The sequence below is a fragment of the Dioscorea cayenensis genome, chromosome 9 (genome assembly GCF_009730915.1).
Source record: "Dioscorea cayenensis subsp. rotundata cultivar TDr96_F1 chromosome 9, TDr96_F1_v2_PseudoChromosome.rev07_lg8_w22 25.fasta, whole genome shotgun sequence".
Taxonomy (NCBI): domain Eukaryota; kingdom Viridiplantae; phylum Streptophyta; class Magnoliopsida; order Dioscoreales; family Dioscoreaceae; genus Dioscorea; species Dioscorea cayenensis.
Window position 1 is genome coordinate 18,495,757 of NC_052479.1, and position 6,595 is coordinate 18,502,351.

A 6,595-nucleotide genomic window follows, 5' to 3' on the forward strand; every position below is an offset into this window, starting at 1 on the left:
CGGTATGGAGCGGAAGGTACCCCAAGATATAAGGAAGTCTATATACGGACTGAAACAAGCTTCCCGTCAGTGGTACCTAAAATTCCATGAGGTGAGAATGACCTTTGGGTTTAAGGAAAACAGTGTTGATCAGTGTATATACCTCAAGGGTCAGTGGGGAGCAAGTTTCTCTTTCTAGTCCTATATGTATGTTGACGACATACTGCTTGCTAGCAGTGATCTGGGGCTGTTGCACGATACGAAGGCATTCCTCATAAGGAACTTTTGAGATGAAGGATATGGGTTAAGCCTCATATGTCATTGGCATTGAGATTCACAGAGACATCTCCAGAGGTATCCTCGGACTATATCAAAAGGCCCTAAATCCCTAAAGTCTTAGAGAGTATGGTATACAGCACAGCAAACCCAGTGTGGCACCTGTACAGAAGGGAGACAGGCTCAGTGCTTCGCAGTGCCCGAGGAGCGATATAGAGAAGGATCAGATTGAGGGCATTCCATATGCTTCTGCTGTTGGAAGCTTGATGTACGCCCAGACGTGTACACGGCCGGACATTGCCTATGCTGTGGGTTTACTAGGTAGATACAAAAGTAACCCAGGCATGGAGCATTGGAAAGCAGTCATGAGATATCTTCAGGGGACCAGAGACTACATGATCACATAACGGCGATCCGATATACTGGAGATCGTCGGATATTCGGACTCCGATTACGCTGGGTGCCCGGACACCAGGAAATCGACATCAGGATACGTCTTCCTGCTTGCCGGCGGCGCCATTTCGTGAGTCTGGGTCAATCTTGATCCCATTCTCGGATCACACGGGGCGGGGAAAGAACATGTTTTGTTTCGGCGAGAGGACCTATTATAGTTTTAAAAGCCAGGTCTATAGTATAGATGCTTGGCTTGCTTCCCCGACTATAGCCCTACAACTATGAAAAAGGCGAGCAGCCCTTAAACAAAAAGGCCAAATGAGGGCTGTTATACTTTATACTATACAAAAGCCCTAAACTGAAGTAGGTAGTCCCTGAAAAGCCTCACAAGATAAAAACCCGCTCGACTCGTGCTTCTTTCAAGGGAAGCACTAGGGGAAAGGTCTTTCAATGCCTTAGTTCTTCCCTAAACTGGTGGTTCGCTGACCAGCTGTGAGACTTTTTTTCTGTAGCAGAAACTGGCAATCATGGACAATGGTCCTGAGGGTCCATGGGGGAGTCGCCTTCTGGAGGAGCATCTGGATTGTAATCTTAGAGTCCCCGCACCTGCCTCAATTGTATGAAAAAATAGATTAGAATCCCGGGCCAAAACCTATGCTCAGTTGTTGGTAGACTGGGCGATTGGGATCGAATAGCAAGCAAGTACCCGGCCATCATTGTGTCTTATAATAATAAGACCTCCAGCCCCGCAGGTCCTATTGAGAGGCAGAGCCATCCAAATTTAGCTTGACTCTACCATGGTCTGGGGGAGCCCATCGAGCATTGGTTCGAGTCCAGCTCGTTACGGGGCCTTGGTCATCTCAATTAGAATTAGAGCAGCCATCTCGTACAAAGGGGAAGAAAAGACCACGAACAGACCCCCGGTTTTTCTCAAGCAATGGTAACAAATACAGAGAAAGCAAGTCCATAAGCACGAGGCAATCGACAGTATGACAAGAAATGGTAGAGCTCCAAAGAGATGTGAGTCAGATCAGAGTACAGAACCGAGTGAGGGACAAACAGCTGGAAAATACTCTAGATAGCGGAGCTTCAAGATGTGCGCACTAGCCTTTCACCGCTTTAGTTGAACCATTGTGCTTGTTTCTCTTATTTTTTATCCAGTTTTTCTAAGTGAAATCCTTCTTCTTCATGCTGACGACTTTGATTGCTCAATCAGATAGATTGGATCAGGCACAAAACTCCAATCAATGAATGCTGCTTACTTACTCGTTCTCCCTCTCTTCCCGAAGCTATCCTTAAACAACAGCAAGATCCTTTGGTCCTCCACCATACACAGAAGGGAGGAAAGAAGAACACAACCCAAAGAAAGCTTTTCATTTTAGCAGGTGACTGAAGATCTGTGTGGCGACCGAGTCTGTTATCATCGTCTTTGATCCCAGGAACAGAAAGAGTGACCATTCCTTTTGTCTAATCTAAAAGCCTGACTGAGGGCCCTAGACGAGTGATAGCCTTCTATCCGTTAAGGCCATCAGGAAATAGTTGCTTGTCTTTACCCACCTTCCTAACCCGTGCAACCTGCTTGCCCGGTGGATGAGAAAGCCGACTTCGCCCTCAAAACCTGATCTGTGTGGAGCAGGAAAGAGGAGATCGGAGTCAAAGGGAAGGATAGCACCAAAGCTAAAGACCTACTTCAAGGCAAGGAGAGCAGACTCCACTTGAGTTGCTCATGGTCTGGTGGTCAGTATGTCAATTCTGAGGCTAAAAATGGGGGTTATGGGTGCTTTTAGCCTCAAGGAGTTAAACTTGAACCAAAGCATCTAAAGAATGTTTTAGACCATGATCGATTCAGTCAAAAACCTAGATTTGATTCTCGGTTGAATTCATCGATCAAAATGCTCTGGGATCACTGTGCACATGAGCCCTCGCTTCAAACTCACAGAAGGTCATCTTTGACAATCAAATCAGGTGATCCGCACTTTTTGACAAGTCTCCATTGGGCTAGCATCTCTCCACTTTGGATGTTTTTGTGACTAGTGGAATTTTGAGACTCTTGTTTTGGTTTCCTATTCTTTGGGGAGTTAATTGTCAAATTTTTCAATAGAATCCTATCTTTCTCAAAGCTATCCAACCAAAGTCGGTCAAATGCTTTCCTTCAACCAATAAGTAGGTGACTTTGCATCCCAAACCAAAAGGAGAGAAGACTTATATTCAAAGACAGGCCACCGAGCTTTGCTTTAAAGTAAAGGGCATATGACAATGAAAGAGTTGGCACTGACTTTTTGACCAAGCAACCCTGACTAGGCCTTGGGCACATAAGTGGATAATATTGCCAACGGAGCTTTCTGCCTTCCATTTGCATGGTCCAATAATGAGATCCAGATCCATAACTCAGAGATTCCTTCTCCCTTCCTTGTCCGTGAACTATTCTCAAAATTTGTAATTAATGCCATGGATTTTCCCGATCAATCAGTCGTTCAAACTTACCCAAGTTCTATATTTAGGAAAGGGAAGATCACCTGTCAAAGGTCAGCGATAGATCTGGATCAAGGCAGTTATAAAAGTAGATATCTTCCCGACGAAGGTGAGTATCAAGGTCTGGTCGAGCTCAACCTCCTGCTTCCCCCTGGGGCTCTTCTTTATCCCTACTTCTTGTCACCTTCTTATCTTTTCTCTTTCTGGTCCCTAGTTTTCAACTCGGGACTGACTCTTCTTTTTTATTCTTCTTATTGTCCTAGCCTTTTTCTCTTCAAGCTACTGGGATCTGCTTTCACTAGACCTTTCATTTCAGCAAGGGCACTTCAACTGGAAATCCCTTTTTGAAAGAGCAGTCCGATCCATGTCTTTTTGGACAAATTCCTCTATTTTATGCGATTCGCCTCTACCCTTAGATAATCTTCCTTTCCTGCAAAAAGATTCTCCCTATGTGTAAGCTTTCAAATAAATCATGATTTTTGTCTTTCGGCCAAACAAAATAAGCCACAAAGAGGAGGCAAAAAAAAGACCGAGTTTCCCAGATCCCTGATATCGGACAGAAAGAGCTAGGTGGTTGGGTCGGAGAGTCCAGTATCAAAGGGAAGTGCTAGTTCTGCTGAAGATCCCAGCTTTCGCCGATCAAGAAGGTCGATAATCTAAAGCTCTCGTCTAATTTGAGTAGCCTAGGTTGAGTAAGCAAACCCGAAGTCAATTTACTGCCGGGGTTCTTCAATAAAGAAAAAAGTGAGCCTGCGAGCGGCCCTTCTCTAAGAAAGTTGCGAGCCCCCAATGTTAGGGTAGGTTTTCATGAAATGCAGTCTTTAGAATAAAGAAAAGTGGTGATGGGTGGTTCAATCAATCCTTCCAATTCATGGAGAAATTTCCCTACATAAGAGGCAGAGACACCACCGCTTAAGACTCTTCTTCTGCAAGATACTTTGACCTTGCGTCCGCATCTGAGTCAGCGTTCAAGTCAAACTCACTAGAATCCGGTTTTTCCTTCCCTATTTGTCTGGTCGAAAATAAAAAATAGAGGTCCCATTGAGAAAGAGTTCGTATTCCAGAAAAGTACTTCAGAAAGGAAGCTGTAGGAGCAGTTAAAGCTGTAAGGAGAGTGAGAACAATAAAAAACCAGTAGTACAAGCCAGTTAGTTTAACTAGCTATTACAGACTCCCTGTGGGGTGCACCAGTGTACTGAAAATTGTTCGGGATGATGCCTATCTGTATCATCCTTTATTTGACCAACTGTGTAATCTCAACAACATAGGTGTCACCTGTCTAGCGATTTCGGCTTTCCTTGTGGTTCTAGTTGAAACCATTAAATATGTATGAATTGATCTATTGACCCCACAAAAAGAAAGCTTTTCAAATATCCAGTTTGGCGCAGAACTTTTCACTCCCTCTCCGCCGATGGAAGGAAGTTCCTGACTCATTTATGTGCTAGCAGCACGTTGTCCAAGATGTTCCTACCCTTATTTATAAAAGGCAACTAATGAGGACTCACTCATTTAACAAACAGAAGGAAGCCACAGAGCGGTAATCAAAACTTTCTTTCCATCTCAACAGATTTATTGCACATAGCCCAAGGAATAGGAAAAGCGGGATGGCCATAATGGAAGAGTGCTTACAGTTAGATGTGAAAGCTTGGCTTACAAGCAAGGAAAGGGCAAGGATAGAGGTGAGTGAAACTTCAACGATATCCCCCAAGAGGATTGATGCCCAGAAGAGGATTCTATATTCTGTATAGTAGATATACGAAAAAGGGACCTTGACTTAAGACATTTGAAGTACACAGGGATGCGTCAGAGCCAAGGTCAGGCAATAGGTTGCTGGATCTTTTCCCTTATTAGTTGATAGGGATAGGGATGAATCCCCTAGCTAGCAAGAGCGGAGCCAATAAGGAAGCATGGAAGTCCTAATCCTAAAAAGGCCTCGAATTGCCTCAGTGTCAAAGAAGAAAAGGGTCTTCTACCCAACTCCTTTGTTAACGGACTCAATAGAAACCCGAAAACAATTGAATAAGCTTTTGGCCCATCCATCAATCAATCAATCAGAAGTTGTATCACATTAATATCACTTACTTTTCTCTCTATCTCAAGACAAGTACCACTCAAGATTGACTTTGAGCCCTTTTTGCCCTCTCTTTCGGTGTCGGACTGATGTTCCTTATAAAATAAAGAAAAATGCAACATTGGATGGCAATCCGATCTGTTGGCTCAAAAACCTATTATCCCTCATCGCAGGGGCTTTTCAAATCAAGAATAGAACCAAAAATACATCTTACATAAAAGACATAAAAATAACTAGCCTTCACGCAAAGCGAGTAGAAGGACTTCATAGCTAAAATGGAGGATGAAAAAGGTGAGATACGACCCAACTAGCTAACAACATTAGGGGTTGAGGGTAGGAGGGGGATGTTCGTAATGAACTACTTACACTAATTCCCTAATCACTTACTTCTTAAAGTAAGGATAAGACAAATACACTTTTTATATTTTTATAATAATATATAGCACTTGTACTTCCCTAGCGAAAGCATGGTAATGCGGAGGTGCCCTAGATGGGGTTCTAAGACACCCGGGAAATGAGTCGATTTCCCACCTTCCTTTTTACTCGACCATATCGAGAGGTTGGTGTAGTACAAGAATGAGAAGGCGTAGGCCGCCCTTACCTATAAACCTATAAGAAATGCACGCTATACTCATCATGTTTTTGTTGTCAATGAAATTCTTCCTATCTTTCTTGCATCATAGGTAAGGCAAAACACTTTCTTTTAAAGAAGCATCTGGTTCCATCTTTCTTTCGTTAGTTAACCCACCTTTTTCTAGGAAGGATTTTAGTAGATAATAGCAATTTCAAGATAATACATACCTTATCTAATGAATGGCATGCTTGGAAGTCCCTCTCATTGCCAAGTGTATCTGATATCCTTTTCTTGCCTTTACCAGCCTTGGTTGAATAGACGACCAATGTTGCCTGCTCGACCAAGCCTAGCCAAAGATGTTGCCTAGCCAAGGACCTTTCAGATGGTGCTGGCAAAAGTAGCTGCCTACTGTTTGTTATTGGTAAAATGTAGACGACCCTGAAAAGAAGAGCTATCATTGTGGACAGATAGACCACTTACCATAAGAAAAATAGAATTCTTATGATGAAAATCATAGGGAAATCACCAATAGGCGTACCAAAAGATGAATTATAGCACTCAAAATTGCTCTCTCTCGATAGAAAGAAGGATTTTCGGAAGAAGGCATTCGATCATTATCGTAGGTGCTCTACCAATGAACTACTTACCTCGGACTAGAGGGAGACTAAAGACATCTTTCTTACTTTTAAGAGAATTGGTAGGATGTTTTTCCTCCCTTTCCGAAGTAAGTAATTCACCCTAGGGGAAGCTCTCCTCGCTTAGTTAGCTAGTGTCATTGGACTTCGCTCGCCTTTCGCATAAGTATCTAAGTCATCTTAATCTAGCGAGCG